This window comes from Lithobates pipiens, unplaced genomic scaffold, assembly GCF_037356315.1.
Source record: "Lithobates pipiens isolate NorthernLeopardFrog02 unplaced genomic scaffold, aLitPip1_a1.2 Scaffold_13, whole genome shotgun sequence".
NCBI classification, from domain to species: Eukaryota; Metazoa; Chordata; class Amphibia; order Anura; family Ranidae; genus Lithobates; species Lithobates pipiens.
The window spans coordinates 547,950,600-547,971,009 of record NW_027507718.1 but is presented as its reverse complement, the minus strand read 5'-3'; the positions used below and the strand labels follow the sequence as shown (position 1 = coordinate 547,971,009).

General features: G+C 38.8%; 15 non-coding genes across 15 annotated transcripts; all 15 read left to right on the top strand.

Moving 5' to 3' along the window:
* The first annotated feature begins 1,006 nt into the window (after window positions 1–1,006).
* TRNAT-CGU (transfer RNA threonine (anticodon CGU)) lies at window positions 1,007–1,078 on the top strand. The gene has a single exon. It is a non-coding gene; the product is annotated as a tRNA-Thr (tRNA).
* A 1,224-nt stretch (window positions 1,079–2,302) lies between these two features.
* On the top strand, window positions 2,303–2,374 carry TRNAT-CGU (transfer RNA threonine (anticodon CGU)). Its single transcript has one exon. It is a non-coding gene; the product is annotated as a tRNA-Thr (tRNA).
* Window positions 2,375–3,597: 1,223 nt separating this feature from the next.
* Window positions 3,598–3,669, top strand: TRNAT-CGU (transfer RNA threonine (anticodon CGU)). Its single transcript has one exon. It is a non-coding gene; the product is annotated as a tRNA-Thr (tRNA).
* Window positions 3,670–4,892: 1,223 nt separating this feature from the next.
* On the top strand, window positions 4,893–4,964 carry TRNAT-CGU (transfer RNA threonine (anticodon CGU)). Its single transcript has one exon. It is a non-coding gene; the product is annotated as a tRNA-Thr (tRNA).
* Window positions 4,965–6,187: 1,223 nt separating this feature from the next.
* On the top strand, window positions 6,188–6,259 carry TRNAT-CGU (transfer RNA threonine (anticodon CGU)). The gene has a single exon. It is a non-coding gene; the product is annotated as a tRNA-Thr (tRNA).
* A 1,222-nt stretch (window positions 6,260–7,481) lies between these two features.
* Window positions 7,482–7,553, top strand: TRNAT-CGU (transfer RNA threonine (anticodon CGU)). The gene has a single exon. It is a non-coding gene; the product is annotated as a tRNA-Thr (tRNA).
* Window positions 7,554–8,776: 1,223 nt separating this feature from the next.
* On the top strand, window positions 8,777–8,848 carry TRNAT-CGU (transfer RNA threonine (anticodon CGU)). Its single transcript has one exon. It is a non-coding gene; the product is annotated as a tRNA-Thr (tRNA).
* Window positions 8,849–10,071: 1,223 nt separating this feature from the next.
* TRNAT-CGU (transfer RNA threonine (anticodon CGU)) lies at window positions 10,072–10,143 on the top strand. Its single transcript has one exon. It is a non-coding gene; the product is annotated as a tRNA-Thr (tRNA).
* Window positions 10,144–11,366: 1,223 nt separating this feature from the next.
* On the top strand, window positions 11,367–11,438 carry TRNAT-CGU (transfer RNA threonine (anticodon CGU)). The gene has a single exon. It is a non-coding gene; the product is annotated as a tRNA-Thr (tRNA).
* A 1,223-nt stretch (window positions 11,439–12,661) lies between these two features.
* TRNAT-CGU (transfer RNA threonine (anticodon CGU)) lies at window positions 12,662–12,733 on the top strand. Its single transcript has one exon. It is a non-coding gene; the product is annotated as a tRNA-Thr (tRNA).
* Window positions 12,734–13,959: 1,226 nt separating this feature from the next.
* Window positions 13,960–14,028, top strand: TRNAT-CGU (transfer RNA threonine (anticodon CGU)). Its single transcript has one exon. It is a non-coding gene; the product is annotated as a tRNA-Thr (tRNA).
* A 1,224-nt stretch (window positions 14,029–15,252) lies between these two features.
* TRNAT-CGU (transfer RNA threonine (anticodon CGU)) lies at window positions 15,253–15,324 on the top strand. The gene has a single exon. It is a non-coding gene; the product is annotated as a tRNA-Thr (tRNA).
* Window positions 15,325–16,547: 1,223 nt separating this feature from the next.
* Window positions 16,548–16,619, top strand: TRNAT-CGU (transfer RNA threonine (anticodon CGU)). Its single transcript has one exon. It is a non-coding gene; the product is annotated as a tRNA-Thr (tRNA).
* A 1,226-nt stretch (window positions 16,620–17,845) lies between these two features.
* On the top strand, window positions 17,846–17,917 carry TRNAT-CGU (transfer RNA threonine (anticodon CGU)). The gene has a single exon. It is a non-coding gene; the product is annotated as a tRNA-Thr (tRNA).
* A 1,223-nt stretch (window positions 17,918–19,140) lies between these two features.
* TRNAT-CGU (transfer RNA threonine (anticodon CGU)) lies at window positions 19,141–19,212 on the top strand. Its single transcript has one exon. It is a non-coding gene; the product is annotated as a tRNA-Thr (tRNA).
* The last annotated feature ends 1,198 nt before the right edge of the window (window positions 19,213–20,410 follow it).

The following is a 20,410-nucleotide window of genomic DNA, read 5'->3' as shown; positions in this document are numbered from 1 at the left end:
GTTGCTTGTGCATTTCTTTGTTATGATAACAAAAGTAGAATTCAGTCTGCCCCCTCCTGCAACTTCTCACCAAGTTTTTCGTGAGAATGTACAGTCTAATCACTGGGCAAGAGGAGAAGGGAAAAGTTTCCTCCTGCCTGCAGCAGACATGACATGATCACAGCCTAGACAAAGTTACCAACTAAAGCTCATGGATGGATTATAAGTATGAAACCAGGAGCAATCCCTGTGCTAGAAGTGGAGACTTACATTACAAACGTTGGAACACCTCAGACGAAGATCCACTTTTGAAACACTGCATATACTCTTGAGCTTGGCATCATACTACAAGATTTAAGAGACTGAAGACGGCATAGAAGTATACAACTGGCCAGCAGCAGGAGCATTTCAATGAGCAAGACTGGGCCAAAATTTACTAGAGACAAGAGCACATGCTGGGGGCTTCACTACAAGAATTTAAGATACAGAAGTGCTTGAACATCAGCCGGACAATTTTAATGAGGGATAAGGCCTAACCAGTGTAAGCCCAACTTTTATTTTATCAAGGTGGAGAGGGGGTGCAGGTAATGTGAGTGATATAATGTGATGTGGTTTTGGTGCACACTGACCATGCACTTAGAATTATTTTGAGCATCACAAAATTCAAAAAATGTCCTGTCAACACTAAATAAAACAAAAAATAGGACACCATCAGCAACAAACCCTCACCTCGGTAGATTATTTATCAGAGACATTTTATAAAACTTCTATATTGAATAAGTGAAACCATATTCTACATAACTGAACTTGTGATTTATTTAACTGCAAAACACCAAACAAAGCATAACCCCTGCCACCCTACATTTTTTATCCCTTCAAGTCAAAGAATGATAATAACTATGTTGGATATAATCAAACAATAGATTGAAGATTTGCATTGTATTGTCATATGTACAAAGTACTAATACTAAATAAAGCTTGAGTTCATTTTTCGAATTTAACAAGAAGCCGTCTTTCTCCAACAGAGGGCGCAGTGGCCAAGTGGTAAGGCGTTGGTCTCGTAAACCAAAGATCATGGGTTCAATCCCCATCTGTGCCTAATACTCTCTCAAATTAATGTATTGAGTGTGATAATAATTGGCAATAAGCTAGTGAACCATATTAACCTCATTTATGAAGGCATGTATCTCATCTGGGTGTAAGGAAGAAAACATGTACCATTCACCAGGGTAAGAGAAGGTTATGGTCCTCATCCGGGTTCACCATCCACTTCCTGGATTAATGTTGGCTCAGAGATAACACAATCATGGAAAAACTGTTGCTTGTGCATTTCTTTGTTATGATAACAAAAGTAGAATTCAGTCTCCCCCCTCCTGCAACTTCTCACCAAGTTTTTCGTGAGAATGTACAGTCTAATCACTGGGCAAGAGGAGAAGGGAAAAGTTTCCTCCTGCCTGCAGCAGACATGACATGATCACAGCCTAGACAAAGTTACCAACTAAAGCTCATGGATGGATTATAAGTATGAAACCAGGAGCAATCCCTGTGCTAGAAGTGGAGACTTACATTACAAACGTTGGAACACCTCAGACGAAGATCCACTTTTGAAACACTGCATATACTCTTGAGCTTGGCATCATACTACAAGATTTAAGAGACTGAAGACGGCATAGAAGTATACAACTGGCCAGCAGCAGGAGCATTTCAATGATCAAGACATGGGCCAAAATTTACTATAGACAAGAGCACATGCTGGGGGCTTCACTACATGAATTAAGATACAGAAGTGCTTGAACATCAGCTGGACAATTTTAATGAGGGATAAGGCCTAACCAGTGTAAGCCCAACTTTTATTTTATCAAGGTGGAGAGGGGGTGCAGGTAATGTGAGTGATATAATGTGATGTGGTTTTGGTGCACACTGACCTTGCACTTAGGATTATTTTGAGCATCTCAAAATTCAAAAAATGTCCTGTCAACACTAAATAAAACAAAAAATAGGACACCATCAGCAACAAACCCTCACCTGGGTAGATTATTTATCAGAGACATTTTATAAAACTTCTATATTGAATAAGTGAAACCATATTCTACATAACTGAACTTGTGCTTTATTTAACTGCAAAACACCAAACAAAGCATAACCCCTGCCACCCTACATTTTTTATCCCTTCAAGTCAAAGAATGATAATAACTATGTTGGATATAATCAAACAATAGATTGAAGATTTGCATTGTATTGTCATATGTACAAAGTACTAATTCTAAATAAAGCTTGAGTTCATTTTTCGAATTTAACAAGAAGCCGTCTTTCTCCAACAGAGGGCGCAGTGGCCAAGTGGTAAGGCGTTGGTCTCGTAAACCAAAGATCATGGGTTCAATCCCCATCTGTGCCTAATACTCTCTCAAATTAATGTATTGAGTGTGATAATAATTGGCAATAAGCTAGTGAACCATATTAACCTCATTTATGAAGGCATGTATCTCATCTGGGTGTAAGGAAGAAAACATGTACCATTCACCAGGGTAAGAGAAGGTTATTGTCCTCATCCGGGTTCACCATCCACTTCCTGGATTAATGTTGGCTCAGAGATAACACAATCATGGATAAACTGTTGCTTGTGCATTTCTTTGTTATGATAACAAAAGTAGAATTCAGTCTGCCCCCTCCTGCAACTTCTCACCAAGTTTTTCTTGAGAATGTACAGTCTAATCACTGGGCAAGAGGAGAAGGGAAAAGTTTCCTCCTGCCTGCAGCAGACATGACATGATCACAGCCTAGACAAAGTTACCAACTAAAGCTCATGGATGGATTATAAGTATGAAACCAGGAGCAATCCCTGTGCTAGAAGTGGAGACTTACATTACAAACGTTGGAACACCTCAGACGAAGATCCACTTTTGAAACACTGCATATACTCTTGAGCTTGGCATCATACTACAAGATTTAAGAGACTGAAGACGGCATAGAAGTATACAACTGGCCAGCAGCAGGAGCATTTCAATGAGCAAGACTGGGCCAAAATTTACTATAGACAAGAGCACATGCTGGGGGCTTCACTACATGAATTAAGATACAGAAGTGCTTGAACATCAGCTGGACAATTTTAATGAGGGATAAGGCCTAACCAGTGTAAGCCCAACTTTTATTTTATCAAGGTGGAGAGGGGGTGCAGGTAATGTGAGTGATATAATGTGATGTGGTTTTGGTGCACACTGACCTTGCACTTAGGATTATTTTGAGCATCTCAAAATTCAAAAAATGTCCTGTCAACACTAAATAAAACAAAAAATAGGACACCATCAGCAACAAACCCTCACCTGGGTAGATTATTTATCAGAGACATTTTATAAAACTTCTATATTGAATAAGTGAAACCATATTCTACATAACTGAACTTGTGCTTTATTTAACTGCAAAACACCAAACAAAGCATAACCCCTGCCACCCTACATTTTTTATCCCTTCAAGTCAAAGAATGATAATAACTATGTTGGATATAATCAAACAATAGATTGAAGATTTGCATTGTATTGTCATATGTACAAAGTACTAATACTAAATAAAGCTTGAGTTCATTTTTCGAATTTAACAAGAAGCCGTCTTTCTCCAACAGAGGGCGCAGTGGCCAAGTGGTAAGGCGTTGGTCTCGTAAACCAAAGATCATTGGTTCAATCCCCATCTGTGCCTAATACTCTCTCAAATTAATGTATTGAGTGTGATAATAATTGGCAATAAGCTAGTGAACCATATTAACCTCATTTATGAAGGCATGTATCTCATCTGGGTGTAAGGAAGAAAACATGTACCATTCACCAGGGTAAGAGAAGGTTATTGTCCTCATCCGGGTTCACCATCCACTTCCTGGATTAATGTTGGCTCAGAGATAACACAATCATGGAAAAACTGTTGCTTGTGCATTTCTTTGTTATGATAACAAAAGTAGAATTCAGTCTCCCCCCTCCTGCAACTTCTCACCAAGTTTTTCGTGAGAATGTACAGTCTAATCACTGGGCAAGAGGAGAAGGGAAAAGTTTCCTCCTGCCTGCAGCAGACATGACATGATCACAGCCTAGACAAAGTTACCAACTAAAGCTCATGGATGGATTATAAGTATGAAACCAGGAGCAATCTCTGTGCTAGAAGTGGAGACTTACATTACAAACGTTGGAACACCTCAGACGAAGATCCACTTTTGAAACACTGCATATACTCTTGAGCTTGGCATCATACTACAAGATTTAAGAGACTGAAGACGGCATAGAAGTATACAACTGGCCAGCAGCAGGAGCATTTCAATGAGCAAGACTGGGCCAAAATTTACTATAGACAAGAGCACATGCTGGGGGCTTCACTACATGAATTAAGATACAGAAGTGCTTGAACATCAGCTGGACAATTTTAATGAGGGATAAGGCCTAACCAGTGTAAGCCCAACTTTTATTTTATCAAGGTGGAGAGGGGGTGCAGGTAATGTGAGTGATATAATGTGATGTGGTTTTGGTGCACACTGACCTTGCACTTAGGATTATTTTGAGCATCTCAAAATTCAAAAAATGTCCTGTCAACACTAAATAAAACAAAAAATAGGACACCATCAGCAACAAACCCTCACCTGGGTAGATTATTTATCAGAGACATTTTATAAAACTTCTATATTGAATAAGTGAAACCATATTCTACATAACTGAACTTGTGCTTTATTTAACTGCAAAACACCAAACAAAGCATAACCCCTGCCACCCTACATTTTTTATCCCTTCATGTCAAAGAATGATAATAACTATGTTGGATATAATCAAACAATAGATTGAAGATTTGCATTGTATTGTCATATGTACAAAGTACTAATACTAAATAAAGCTTGAGTTCATTTTTCGAATTTAACAAGAAGCCGTCTTTCTCCAACAGAGGGCGCAGTGGCCAAGTGGTAAGGCGTTGGTCTCGTAAACCAAAGATCATGGGTTCAATCCCCATCTGTGCCTAATACTCTCTCAAATTAATGTATTGAGTGTGATAATAATTGGCAATAAGCTAGTGAACCATATTAACCTCATTTATGAAGGCATGTATCTCATCTGGGTGTAAGGAAGAAAACATGTACCATTCACCAGGGTAAGAGAAGGTTATTGTCCTCATCAGGGTTCACCATCCACTTCCTGGATTAATGTTGGCTCAGAGATAACACAATCATGGAAAAACTGTTGCTTGTGCATTTCTTTTTTATGATAACAAAAGTAGAATTCAGTCTCCCCCCTCCTGCAACTTCTCACCAAGTTTTTCGTGAGAATGTACAGTCTAATCACTGGGCAAGAGGAGAAGGGAAAAGTTTCCTCCTGCCTGCAGCAGACATGACATGATCACAGCCTAGACAAAGTTACCAACTAAAGCTCATGGATGGATTATAAGTATGAAACCAGGAGCAATCCCTGTGCTAGAAGTGGAGACTTACATTACAAACGTTGGAACACCTCAGACGAAGATCCACTTTTGAAACACTGCATATACTCTTGAGCTTGGCATCATACTACAAGATTTAAGAGACTGAAGACGGCATAGAAGTATACAACTGGCCAGCAGCAGGAGCATTTCAATGAGCAAGACTGGGCCAAAATTTACTATAGACAAGAGCACATGCTGGGGGCTTCACTACATGAATTAAGATACAGAAGTGCTTGAACATCAGCTGGACAATTTTAATGAGGGATAAGGCCTAACCAGTGTAAGCCCAACTTTTATTTTATCAAGGTGGAGAGGGGGTGCAGGTAATGTGAGTGATATAATGTGATGTGGTTTTGGTGCACACTGACCTTGCACTTAGGATTATTTTGAGCATCTCAAAATTCAAAAAATGTCCTGTCAACACTAAATAAAACAAAAAATAGGACACCATCAGCAACAAACCCTCACCTGGGTAGATTATTTATCAGAGACATTTTATAAAACTTCTATATTGAATAAGTGAAACCATATTCTACATAACTGAACTTGTGCTTTATTTAACTGCAAAACACCAAACAAAGCATAACCCCTGCCACCCTACATTTTTTATCCCTTCAAGTCAAAGAATGATAATAACTATGTTGGATATAATCAAACAATAGATTGAAGATTTGCATTGTATTGTCATATGTACAAAGTACTAATACTAAATAAAGCTTGAGTTCATTTTTCGAATTTAACAAGAAGCCATCTTTCTCCAACAAAGGGCGCAGTGGCCAAGTGGTAAGGCGTTGGTCTCGTAAACCAAAGATCATGGGTTCAATCCCCAACTGTGCCTAATACTCTCTCAAATTAATGTATTGAGTGTGATAATAATTGGCAATAACCTAGTGAACCATATTAACCTCATTTATGAAGGCATGTATCTCATCTGGGTGTAAGGAAGAAAACATGTACCATTCACCAGGGTAAGAGAAGGTTATTGTCCTCATCAGGGTTCACCATCCACTTCCTGGATTAATGTTGGCTCAGAGATAACACAATCATGGAAAAACTGTTGCTTGTGCATTTCTTTGTTATGATAACAAAAGTAGAATTCAGTCTCCCCCTCCTGCAACTTCTCACCAAGTTTTTCGTGAGAATGTACAGTCTAATCACTGGGCAAGAGGAGAAGGGAAAAGTTTCCTCCTGCCTGCAGCAGACATGACATGATCACAGCCTAGACAAAGTTACCAACTAAAGCTCATGGATGGATTATAAGTATGAAACCAGGAGCAATCCCTGTGCTAGAAGTGGAGACTTACATTACAAACGTTGGAACACCTCAGACGAAGATCCACTTTTGAAACACTGCATATACTCTTGAGCTTGGCATCATACTACAAGATTTAGGAGACTGAAGACGGCATAGAAGTATACAACTGGCCAGCAGCAGGAGCATTTCAATGAGCAAGACTGGGCCAAAATTTACTATAGACAAGAGCACATGCTGGGGGCTTCACTACATGAATTAAGATACAGAAGTGCTTGAACATCAGCTGGACAATTTTAATGAGGGATAAGGCCTAACCAGTGTAAGCCCAACTTTTATTTTATCAAGGTGGAGAGGGGGTGCAGGTAATGTGAGTGATATAATGTGATGTGGTTTTGGTGCACACTGACCTTGCACTTAGGATTATTTTGAGCATCTCAAAATTCAAAAAATGTCCTGTCAACACTAAATAAAACAAAAAATAGGACACCATCAGCAACAAACCCTCACCTGGGTAGATTATTTATCAGAGACATTTTATAAAACTTCTATATTGAATAAGTGAAACCATATTCTACATAACTGAACTTGTGCTTTATTTAACTGCAAAACACCAAACAAAGCATAACCCCTGCCACCCTACATTTTTTATCCCTTCAAGTCAAAGAATGATAATAACTATGTTGGATATAATCAAACAATAGATTGAAGATTTGCATTGTATTGTCATATGTACAAAGTACTAATACTAAATAAAGCTTGAGTTCATTTTTCGAATTTAACAAGAAGCCGTCTTTCTCCAAAAGAGGGCGCAGTGGCCAAGTGGTAAGCTGTTGGTCTCGTAAACCAAAGATCATTGGTTCAATCCCCATCTGTGCCTAATACTCTCTCAAATTAATGTATTGAGTGTGATAATAATTGGCAATAAGCTAGTGAACCATATTAACCTCATTTATGAAGGCATGTATCTCATCTGGGTGTAAGGAAGAAAACATGTACCATTCACCAGGGTAAGAGAAGGTTATTGTCCTCATCAGGGTTCACCATCCACTTCCTGGATTAATGTTGGCTCAGAGATAACACAATCATGGAAAAACTGTTGCTTGTGCATTTCTTTGTTATGATAACAAAAGTAGAATTCAGTCTGCCCCCTCCTGCAACTTCTCACCAAGTTTTTCGTGAGAATGTACAGTCTAATCACTGGGCAAGAGGAGAAGGGAAAAGTTTCCTCCTGCCTGCAGCAGACATGACATGATCACAGCCTAGACAAAGTTACCAACTAAAGCTCATGGATGGATTATAAGTATGAAACCAGGAGCAATCCCTGTGCTAGAAGTGGAGACTTACATTACAAACGTTGGAACACCTCAGACGAAGATCCACTTTTGAAACACTGCATATACTCTTGAGCTTGGCATCATACTACAAGATTTAAGAGACTGAAGACGGCATAGAAGTATACAACTGGCCAGCAGCAGGAGCATTTCAATGAGCAAGACTGGGCCAAAATTTACTATAGACAAGAGCACATGCTGGGGGCTTCACTACATGAATTAAGATACAGAAGTGCTTGAACATCAGCTGGACAATTTTAATGAGGGATAAGGCCTAACCAGTGTAAGCCCAACTTTTATTTTATCAAGGTGGAGAGGGGGTGCAGGTAATGTGAGTGATATAATGTGATGTGGTTTTGGTGCACACTGACCTTGCACTTAGGATTATTTTGAGCATCTCAAAATTCAAAAAATGTCCTGTCAACACTAAATAAAACAAAAAATAGGACACCATCAGCAACAAACCCTCACCTGGGTAGATTATTTATCAGAGACATTTTATAAAACTTCTATATTGAATAAGTGAAACCATATTCTACATAACTGAACTTGTGCTTTATTTAACTGCAAAACACCAAACAAAGCATAACCCCTGCCACCCTACATTTTTTATCCCTTCAAGTCAAAGAATGATAATAACTATGTTGGATATAATCAAACAATAGATTGAAGATTTGCATTGTATTGTCATATGTACAAAGTACTAATACTAAATAAAGCTTGAGTTCATTTTTCGAATTTAACAAGAAGCCGTCTTTCTCCAAAAGAGGGCGCAGTGGCCAAGTGGTAAGCCGTTGGTCTCGTAAACCAAAGATCATTGGTTCAATCCCCATCTGTGCCTAATACTCTCTCAAATTAATGTATTGAGTGTGATAATAATTGGCAATAAGCTAGTGAACCATATTAACCTCATTTATGAAGGCATGTATCTCATCTGGGTGTAAGGAAGAAAACATGTACCATTCACCAGGGTAAGAGAAGGTTATTGTCCTCATCCGGGTTCACCATCCACTTCCTGGATTAATGTTGGCTCAGAGATAACACAATCATGGAAAAACTGTTGCTTGTGCATTTCTTTGTTATGATAACAAAAGTAGAATTCAGTCTCCCCCCTCCTGCAACTTCTCACCAAGTTTTTCGTGAGAATGTACAGTCTAATCACTGGGCAAGAGGAGAAGGGAAAAGTTTCCTCCTGCCTGCAGCAGACATGACATGATCACAGCCTAGACAAAGTTACCAACTAAAGCTCATGGATGGATTATAAGTATGAAACCAGGAGCAATCCCTGTGCTAGAAGTGGAGACTTACATTACAAACGTTGGAACACCTCAGACGAAGATCCACTTTTGAAACACTGCATATACTCTTGAGCTTGGCATCATACTACAAGATTTAAGAGACTGAAGACGGCATAGAAGTATACAACTGGCCAGCAGCAGGAGCATTTCAATGAGCAAGACTGGGCCAAAATTTACTATAGACAAGAGCACATGCTGGGGGCTTCACTACATGAATTAAGATACAGAAGTGCTTGAACATCAGCTGGACAATTTTAATGAGGGATAAGGCCTAACCAGTGTAAGCCCAACTTTTATTTTATCAAGGTGGAGAGGGGGTGCAGGTAATGTGAGTGATATAATGTGATGTGGTTTTGGTGCACACTGACCTTGCACTTAGGATTATTTTGAGCATCTCAAAATTCAAAAAATGTCCTGTCAACACTAAATAAAACAAAAAATAGGACACCATCAGCAACAAACCCTCACCTGGGTAGATTATTTATCAGAGACATTTTATAAAACTTCTATATTGAATAAGTGAAACCATATTCTACATAACTGAACTTGTGCTTTATTTAACTGCAAAACACCAAACAAAGCATAACCCCTGCCACCCTACATTTTTTATCCCTTCATGTCAAAGAATGATAATAACTATGTTGGATATAATCAAACAATAGATTGAAGATTTGCATTGTATTGTCATATGTACAAAGTACTAATACTAAATAAAGCTTGAGTTCATTTTTCGAATTTAACAAGAAGCCATCTTTCTCCAACAGAGGGCGCAGTGGCCAAGTGGTAAGGCGTTGGTCTCGTAAACCAAAGATCATGGGTTCAATCCCCATCTGTGCCTAATACTCTCTCAAATTAATGGATTGAGTGTGATAATAATTGGCAATAACCTAGTGAACCATATTAAGCTCATTTATGAAGGCATGTATCTCATCTGGGTGTAAGGAAGAAAACATGTACCATTCACCAGGGTAAGAGAAGGTTATTGTCCTCATCAGGGTTCACCATCCACTTCCTGGATTAATGTTGGCTCAGAGATAACACAATCATGGAAAAACTGTTGCTTGTGCATTTCTTTGTTATGATAACAAAAGTAGAATTCAGTCTCCCCCCTCCTGCAACTTCTCACCAAGTTTTTCGTGAGAATGTACAGTCTAATCACTGGGCAAGAGGAGAAGGGAAAAGTTTCCTCCTGCCTGCAGCAGACATGACATGATCACAGCCTAGACAAAGTTACCAACTAAAGCTCATGGATGGATTATAAGTATGAAACCAGGAGCAATCCCTGTGCTAGAAGTGGAGACTTACATTACAAACGTTGGAACACTTCAGACGAAGATCCACTTTTGAAACACTGCATATACTCTTGAGCTTGGCATCATACTACAAGATTTAAGAGACTGAAGACGGCATAGAAGTATACAACTGGCCAGCAGCAGGAGCATTTCAATGAGCAAGACTGGGCCAAAATTTACTATAGACAAGAGCACATGCTGGGGGCTTCACTACATGAATTAAGATACAGAAGTGCTTGAACATCAGCTGGACAATTTTAATGAGGGATAAGGCCTAACCAGTGTAAGCCCAACTTTTATTTTATCAAGGTGGAGAGGGGGTGCAGGTAATGTGAGTGATATAATGTGATGTGGTTTTGGTGCACACTGACCTTGCACTTAGGATTATTTTGAGCATCTCAAAATTCAAAAAATGTCCTGTCAACACTAAATAAAACAAAAAATAGGACACCATCAGCAACAAACCCTCACCTGGGTAGATTATTTATCAGAGACATTTTATAAAACTTCTATATTGAATAAGTGAAACCATATTCTTCATAACTGAACTTGTGCTTTATTTAACTGCAAAACACCAAACAAAGCATAACCCCTGCCACCCTACATTTTTTATCCCTTCAAGTCAAAGAATGATAATAACTATGTTGGATATAATCAAACAATAGATTGAAGATTTGCATTGTATTGTCATATGTACAAAGTACTAATACTAAATAAAGCTTGAGTTCATTTTTCGAATTTAACAAGAAGCCGTCTTTCTCCAAAAGAGGGCGCAGTGGCCAAGTGGTAAGCCGTTGGTCTCGTAAACCAAAGATCATTGGTTCAATCCCCATCTGTGCCTAATACTCTCTCAAATTAATGTATTGAGTGTGATAATAATTGGCAATAAGCTAGTGAACCATATTAACCTCATTTATGAAGGCATGTATCTCATCTGGGTGTAAGGAAGAAAACATGTACCATTCACCAGGGTAAGAGAAGGTTATTGTCCTCATCCGGGTTCACCATCCACTTCCTGGATTAATGTTGGCTCAGAGATAACACAATCATGGAAAAACTGTTGCTTGTGCATTTCTTTGTTATGATAACAAAAGTAGAATTCAGTCTCCCCCCTCCTGCAACTTCTCACCAAGTTTTTCGTGAGAATGTACAGTCTAATCACTGGGCAAGAGGAGAAGGGAAAAGTTTCCTCCTGCCTGCAGCAGACATGACATGATCACAGCCTAGACAAAGTTACCAACTAAAGCTCATGGATGGATTATAAGTATGAAACCAGGAGCAATCCCTGTGCTAGAAGTGGAGACTTACATTACAAACGTTGGAACACCTCAGACGAAGATCCACTTTTGAAACACTGCATATACTCTTGAGCTTGGCATCATACTACAAGATTTAAGAGACTGAAGACGGCATAGAAGTATACAACTGGCCAGCAGCAGGAGCATTTCAATGAGCAAGACTGGGCCAAAATTTACTATAGACAAGAGCACATGCTGGGGGCTTCACTACATGAATTAAGATACAGAAGTGCTTGAACATCAGCTGGACAATTTTAATGAGGGATAAGGCCTAACCAGTGTAAGCCCAACTTTTATTTTATCAAGGTGGAGAGGGGGTGCAGGTAATGTGAGTGATATAATGTGATGTGGTTTTGGTGCACACTGACCTTGCACTTAGGATTATTTTGAGCATCTCAAAATTCAAAAAATGTCCTGTCAACACTAAATAAAACAAAAAATAGGACACCATCAGCAACAAACCCTCACCTGGGTAGATTATTTATCAGAGACATTTTATAAAACTTCTATATTGAATAAGTGAAACCATATTCTACATAACTGAACTTGTGCTTTATTTAACTGCAAAACACCAAACAAAGCATAACCCCTGCCACCCTACATTTTTTATCCCTTCATGTCAAAGAATGATAATAACTATGTTGGATATAATCAAACAATAGATTGAAGATTTGCATTGTATTGTCATATGTACAAAGTACTAATACTAAATAAAGCTTGAGTTCATTTTTCGAATTTAACAAGAAGCCATCTTTCTCCAACAGAGGGCGCAGTGGCCAAGTGGTAAGGCGTTGATCTCGTAAACCAAAGATCATGGGTTCAATCCCCATCTGTGCCTAATACTCTCTCAAATTAATGTATTGAGTGTGATAATAATTGGCAATAAGCTAGTGAACCATATTAACCTCATTTATGAAGGCATGTATCTCATCTGGGTGTAAGGAAGAAAACATGTACCATTCACCAGGGTAAGAGAAGGTTATTGTCCTCATCAGGGTTCACCATCCACTTCCTGGATTAATGTTGGCTCAGAGATAACACAATCATGGAAAAACTGTTGCTTGTGCATTTCTTTGTTATGATAACAAAAGTAGAATTCAGTCTCCCCCCTCCTGCAACTTCTCACCAAGTTTTTCGTGAGAATGTACAGTCTAATCACTGGGCAAGAGGAGAAGGGAAAAGTTTCCTCCTGCCTGCAGCAGACATGACATGATCACAGCCTAGACAAAGTTACCAACTAAAGCTCATGGATGGATTATAAGTATGAAACCAGGAGCAATCCCTGTGCTAGAAGTGGAGACCTACATTACAAACGTTGGAACACCTCAGACGAAGATCCACTTTTGAAACACTGCATATACTCTTGAGCTTGGCATCATACTACAAGATTTAAGAGACTGAAGACGGCATAGAAGTATACAACTGGCCAGCAGCAGGAGCATTTCAATGAGCAAGACTGGGCCAAAATTTACTATAGACAAGAGCACATGCTGGGGGCTTCACTACATGAATTAAGATACAGAAGTGCTTGAACATCAGCTGGACAATTTTAATGAGGGATAAGGCCTAACCAGTGTAAGCCCAACTTTTATTTTATCAAGGTGGAGAGGGGGTGCAGGTAATGTGAGTGATATAATGTGATGTGGTTTTGGTGCACACTGACCTTGCACTTAGGATTATTTTGAGCATCTCAAAATTCAAAAAATGTCCTGTCAACACTAAATAAAACAAAAAATAGGACACCATCAGCAACAAACCCTCACCTGGGTAGATTATTTATCAGAGACATTTTATAAAACTTCTATATTGAATAAGTGAAACCATATTCTACATAACTGAACTTGTGCTTTATTTAACTGCAAAACACCAAACAAAGCATAACCCCTGCCACCCTACATTTTTTATCCCTTCAAGTCAAAGAATGATAATAACTATGTTGGATATAATCAAACAATAGATTGAAGATTTGCATTGTATTGTCATATGTACAAAGTACTAATACTAAATAAAGCTTGAGTGCATTTTTCGAATTTAACAAGAAGCCATCTTTCTCCAACAGAGTGCGCAGTGGCCAAGTGGTAAGGCGTTGGTCTCGTAAACCAAAGATCATGGGTTCAATCCCCATCTGAGCCTAATACTCTCTCAAATTAATGTATTGAGTGTGATAATAATTGGCAATAAGCTAGTGAACCATATTAACCTCATTTATGAAGGCATGTATCTTATCTGGGTGTAATGAAGAAAACATGTACCATTCACCAGGGTAAGAGAAGGTTATTGTCCTCATCCGGGTTCACCATCCACTTCCTGGATTAATGTCGGCTCAGAGATAACACAATCATGGAAAAACTGTTGCTTGTGCATTTCTTTGTTATGATAACAAAAGTAGAATTCAGTCTGCCCCCTCCTGCAACTTCTCACCAAGTTTTTCGTGAGAATGTACAGTCTAATCACTGGGCAAGAGGAGAAGGGAAAAGTTTCCTCCTGCCTGCAGCAGACATGACATGATCACAGCCTAGACAAAGTTACCAACTAAAGCTCATGGATGGATTATAAGTATGAAACCAGGAGCAATCCCTGTGCTAGAAGTGGAGACTTACATTACAAACGTTGGAACACCTCAGACGAAGATCCACTTTTGAAACACTGCATATACTCTTGAGCTTGGCATCATACTACAAGATTTAAGAGACTGAAGACGGCATAGAAGTATACAACTGGCCAGCAGCAGGAGCATTTCAATGAGCAAGACTGGGCCAAAATTTACTAGAGACAAGAGCACATGCTGGGGGCTTCACTACAAGAATTTAAGATACAGAAGTGCTTGAACATCAGCCGGACAATTTTAATGAGGGATAAGGCCTAACCAGTGTAAGCCCAACTTTTATTTTATCAAGGTGGAGAGGGGGTGCAGGTAATGTGAGTGATATAATGTGATGTGGTTTTGGTGCACACTGACCATGCACTTAGAATTATTTTGAGCATCACAAAATTCAAAAAATGTCCTGTCAACACTAAATAAAACAAAAAATAGGACACCATCAGCAACAAACCCTCACCTGGGTAGATTATTTATCAGAGACATTTTATAAAACTTCTATATTGAATAAGTGAAACCATATTCTACATAACTGAACTTGTGCTTTATTTAACTGCAAAACACCAAACAAAGCATAACCCCTGCCACCCTACATTTTTTATCCCTTCAAGTCAAAGAATGATAATAACTATGTTGGATATAATCAAACAATAGATTGAAGATTTGCATTGTATTGTCATATGTACAAAGTACTAATACTAAATAAAGCTTGAGTTCATTTTTCGAATTTAACAAGAAGCCGTCTATCTCCAACAGAGGGCGCAGTGGCCAAGTGGTAAGGCGTTGGTCTCGTAAACCAAAGATCATGGGTTCAATCCCCATCTGTGCCTAATACTCTCTCAAATTAATGTATTGAGTGTGATAATAATTGGCAATAAGCTAGTGAACCATATTAACCTCATTTATGAAGGCATGTATCTCATCTGGGTGTAAGGAAGAAAACATGTACCATTCACCAGGGTAAGAGAAGGTTATTGTCCTCATCAGGGTTCACCATCCACTTCCTGGATTAATGTTGGCTCAGAGATAACACAATCATGGAAAAACTGTTGCTTGTGCATTTCTTTGTTATGATAACAAAAGTAGAATTCAGTCTCCCCCCTCCTGCAACTTCTCACCAAGTTTTTCGTGAGAATGTACAGTCTAATCACTGGGCAAGAGGAGAAGGGAAAAGTTTCCTCCTGCCTGCAGCAGACATGACATGATCACAGCCTAGACAAAGTTACCAACTAAAGCTCATGGATGGATTATAAGTATGAAACCAGGAGCAATCCCTGTGCTAGAAGTGGAGACTTACATTACAAACGTTGGAACACCTCAGACGAAGATCCACTTTTGAAACACTGCATATACTCTTGAGCTTGGCATCATACTACAAGATTTAAGAGACTGAAGACGGCATAGAAGTATACAACTGGCCAGCAGCAGGAGCATTTCAATGAGCAAGACTGGGCCACAATTTACTATAGACAAGAGCACATGCTGGGGGCTTCACTACATGAATTAAGATACAGAAGTGCTTGAACATCAGCTGGACAATTTTAATGAGGGATAAGGCCTAACCAGTGTAAGCCCAACTTTTATTTTATCAAGGTGGAGAGGGGGTGCAGGTAATGTGAGTGATATAATGTGATGTGGTTTTGGTGCACACTGACCTTGCACTTAGGATTATTTTGAGCATCTCAAAATTCAAAAAATGTCCTGTCAACACTAAATAAAACAAAAAATAGGACACCATCAGCAACAAACCCTCACCTGGGTAGATTATTTATCAGAGACATTTTATAAAACTTCTATATTGAATAAGTGAAACCATATTCTACATAACTGAACTTGTGATTTATTTAACTGCAAAACACCAAACAAAGCATAACCCCTGCCACCCTACATTTTTTATCCCTTCAAGTCAAAGAACGATAATAACTATGTTGGATATAATCAAACAATAGATTGAAGATTTGCATTGTATTGTCATATGTACAAAGTACTAATACTAAATAAAGCTTGAGTTCATTTTTCGAATTTAACAAGAAGCCGTCTTTCTCCAACAGAGGGCGCAGTGGCCAAGTGGTAAGGCGTTGGTCTCGTAAACCAAAGATCATCGGTTCAATCCCCATCTGTGCCTAATACTCTCTCAAATTAATGTATTGAGTGTGATAATAATTGGCAATAAGCTAGTGAACCATATTAACCTCATTTATGAAGGCATGTATCTCATCTGGGTGTAAGGAAGAAAACATGTACCATTCACCAGGGTAAGAGAAGGTTATTGTCCTCATCCGGGTTCACCATCCACTTCCTGGATTAATGTTGGCTCAGAGATAACACAATCATGGATAAACTGTTGCTTGTGCATTTCTTTGTTATGATAACAAAAGTAGAATTCAGTCTGCCCCCTCCTGCAACTTCTCACCAAGTTTTTCTTGAGAATGTACAGTCTAATCACTGGGCAAGAGGAGAAGGGAAAAGTTTCCTCCTGCCTGCAGCAGACATGACATGATCACAGCCTAGACAAAGTTACCAACTGAAGCTCATGGATGGATTATAAGTATGAAACCAGGAGCAATCCCTGTGCTAGAAGTGGAGACTTACATTACAAACGTTGGAACACCTCAGACGAAGATCCACTTTTGAAACACTGCATATACTCTTGAGCTTGGCATCATACTACAAGATTTAAGAGACTGAAGACGGCATAGAAGTATACAACTGGCCAGCAGCAGGAGCATTTCAATGAGCAAGACTGGGCCAAAATTTACTATAGACAAGAGCACATGCTGGGGGCTTCACTACATGAATTAAGATACAGAAGTGCTTGAACATCAGCTGGACAATTTTAATGAGGGATAAGGCCTAACCAGTGTAAGCCCAACTTTTATTTTATCAAGGTGGAGAGGGGGTGCAGGTAATGTGAGTGATATAATGGGATGTGGTTTTGGTGCACACTGACCTTGCACTTAGGATTATTTTGAGCATCTCAAAATTCAAAAAAAAGTGTCCTGTCAACACTAAATAAAACAAAGAATAGGACACCATCAGCAACAAACCCTCACCTGGGTAGATTATTTATCAGAGACATTTTATAAAACTTCTATATTGAATAAGTGAAACCATATTCTACATAACTGAACTTGTGCTTTATTTAACTGCAAAACACCAAACAAAGCATAACCCCTGCCACCCTACATTTTTTATCCCTTCAAGTCAAAGAATGATAATAACTATGTTGGATATAATCAAACAATAGATTGAAGATTTGCATTGTATTGTCATATGTACAAAGTACTAATACTAAATAAAGCTTGAGTTCATTTTTCGAATTTAACAAGAAGCCGTCTCTCTCCAACAGAGGGCGCATTGGCCAAGTGGTAAGGCGTTGGTCTCGTAAACCAAAGATCATTGGTTCAATCCCCATCTGTGCCTAATACTCTCTCAAATTAATGTATTGAGTGTGATAATAATTGGCAATAAGCTAGTGAACCATATTAACCTCATTTATGAAGGCATGTATCTCATCTGGGTGTAAGGAAGAAAACATGTACCATTCACCAGGGTAAGAGAAGGTTATTGTCCTCATCCGGGTTCACCATCCACTTCCTGGATTAATGTTGGCTCAGAGATAACACAATCATGGAAAAACTGTTGCTTGTGCATTTCTTTGTTATGATAACAAAAGTAGAATTCAGTCTCCCCCCTCCTGCAACTTCTCACCAAGTTTTTCGTGAGAATGTACAGTCTAATCACTGGGCAAGAGGAGAAGGGAAAAGTTTCCTCCTGCCTGCAGCAGACATGACATGATCACAGCCTAGACAAAGTTACCAACTAAAGCTCATGGATGGATTATAAGTATGAAACCAGGAGCAATCCCTGTGCTAGAAGTGGAGACTTACATTACAAACGTTGGAACACCTCAGACGAAGATCCACTTTTGAAACACTGCATATACTCTTGAGCTTGGCATCATACTACAAGATTTAAGAGACTGAAGACGGCATAGAAGTATACAACTGGCCAGCAGCAGGAGCATTTCAATGAGCAAGACTGGGCCAAAATTTACTATAGACAAGAGCACATGCTGGGGGCTTCACTACATGAATTAAGATACAGAAGTGCTTGAACATCAGCTGGACAATTTTAATGAGGGATAAGGCCTAACCAGTGTAAGCCCAACTTTTATTTTATCAAGGTGGAGAGGGGGTGCAGGTAATGTGAGTGATATAATGTGATGTGGTTTTGGTGCACACTGACCTTGCACTTAGGATTATTTTGAGCATCTCAAAATTCAAAAAATGTCCTGTCAACACTAAATAAAACAAAAAATAGGACACCATCAGCAACAAACCCTCACCTGGGTAGATTATTTATCAGAGACATTTTATAAAACTTCTATATTGAATAAGTGAAACCATATTCTACATAACTGAACTTGTGCTTTATTTAACTGCAAAACACCAAACAAAGCATAACCCCTGCCACCCTACATTTTTTATCCCTTCATGTCAAAGAATGATAATAACTATGTTGGATATAATCAAACAATAGATTGAAGATTTGCATTGTATTGTCATATGTACAAAGTACTAATACTAAATAAAGCTTGAGTTCATTTTTCGAATTTAACAAGAAGCCGTCTTTCTCCAACAGAGGGCGCAGTGGCCAAGTGGTAAGGCGTTGGTCTCGTAAACCAAAGATCATGGGTTCAATCCCCATCTGTGCCTAATACTCTCTCAAATTAATGTATTGAGTGTGATAATAATTGGCAATAAGCTGGTGAACCATATTAACCTCATTTATGAAGGCATGTATCTCATCTGGGTGTAAGGAAGAAAACATGTACCATTCACCAGGGTAAGAGAAGGTTATTGTCCTCATCAGGGTTCACCATCCACTTCCTGGATTAATGTTGGCTCAGAGATAACACAATCATGGAAAAACTGTTGCTTGTGCATTTCTTTGTTATGATAACAAAAGTAGAATTCAGTCTCCCCCCTCCTGCAACTTCTCACCAAGTTTTTCGTGAGAATGTACAGTCTAATCACTGGGCAAGAGGAGAAGGGAAAAGTTTCCTCCTGCCTGCAGCAGACATGACATGATCACAGCCTAGACAAAGTTACCAACTAAAGCTCATGGATGGATTATAAGTATGAAACCAGGAGCAATCCCTGTGCTAGAAGTGGAGACTTACATTACAAACGTTGGAACACCTCAGACGAAGATCCACTTTTGAAACACTGCATATACTCTTGAGCTTGGCATCATACTACAAGATTTAAGAGACTGAAGACGGCATAGAAGTATACAACTGGCCAGCAGCAGGAGCATTTCAATGAGCAAGACTGGGCCAAAATTTACTATAGACAAGAGCACATGCTGGGGGCTTCACTACATGAATTAAGATACAGAAGTGCTTGAACATCAGCTGGACAATTTTAATGAGGGATAAGGCCTAACCAGTGTAAGCCCAACTTTTATTTTATCAAGGTGGAGAGGGGGTGCAGGTAATGTGAGTGATATAATGTGATGTGGTTTTGGTGCACACTGACCTTGCACTTAGGATTATTTTGAGCATCTCAAAATTCAAAAAATGTCCTGTCAACACTAAATAAAACAAAAAATAGGACACCATCAGCAACAAACCCTCACCTGGGTAGATTATTTATCAGAGACATTTTATAAAACTTCTATATTGAATAAGTGAAACCATATTCTACATAACTGAACTTGTGCTTTATTTAACTGCAAAACACCAAACAAAGCATAACCCCTGCCACCCTACATTTTTTATCCCTTCATGTCAAAGAATGATAATAACTATGTTGGATATAATCAAACAATAGATTGAAGATTTGCATTGTATTGTCATATGTACAAAGTACTAATACTAAATAAAGCTTGAGTTCATTTTTCGAATTTAAC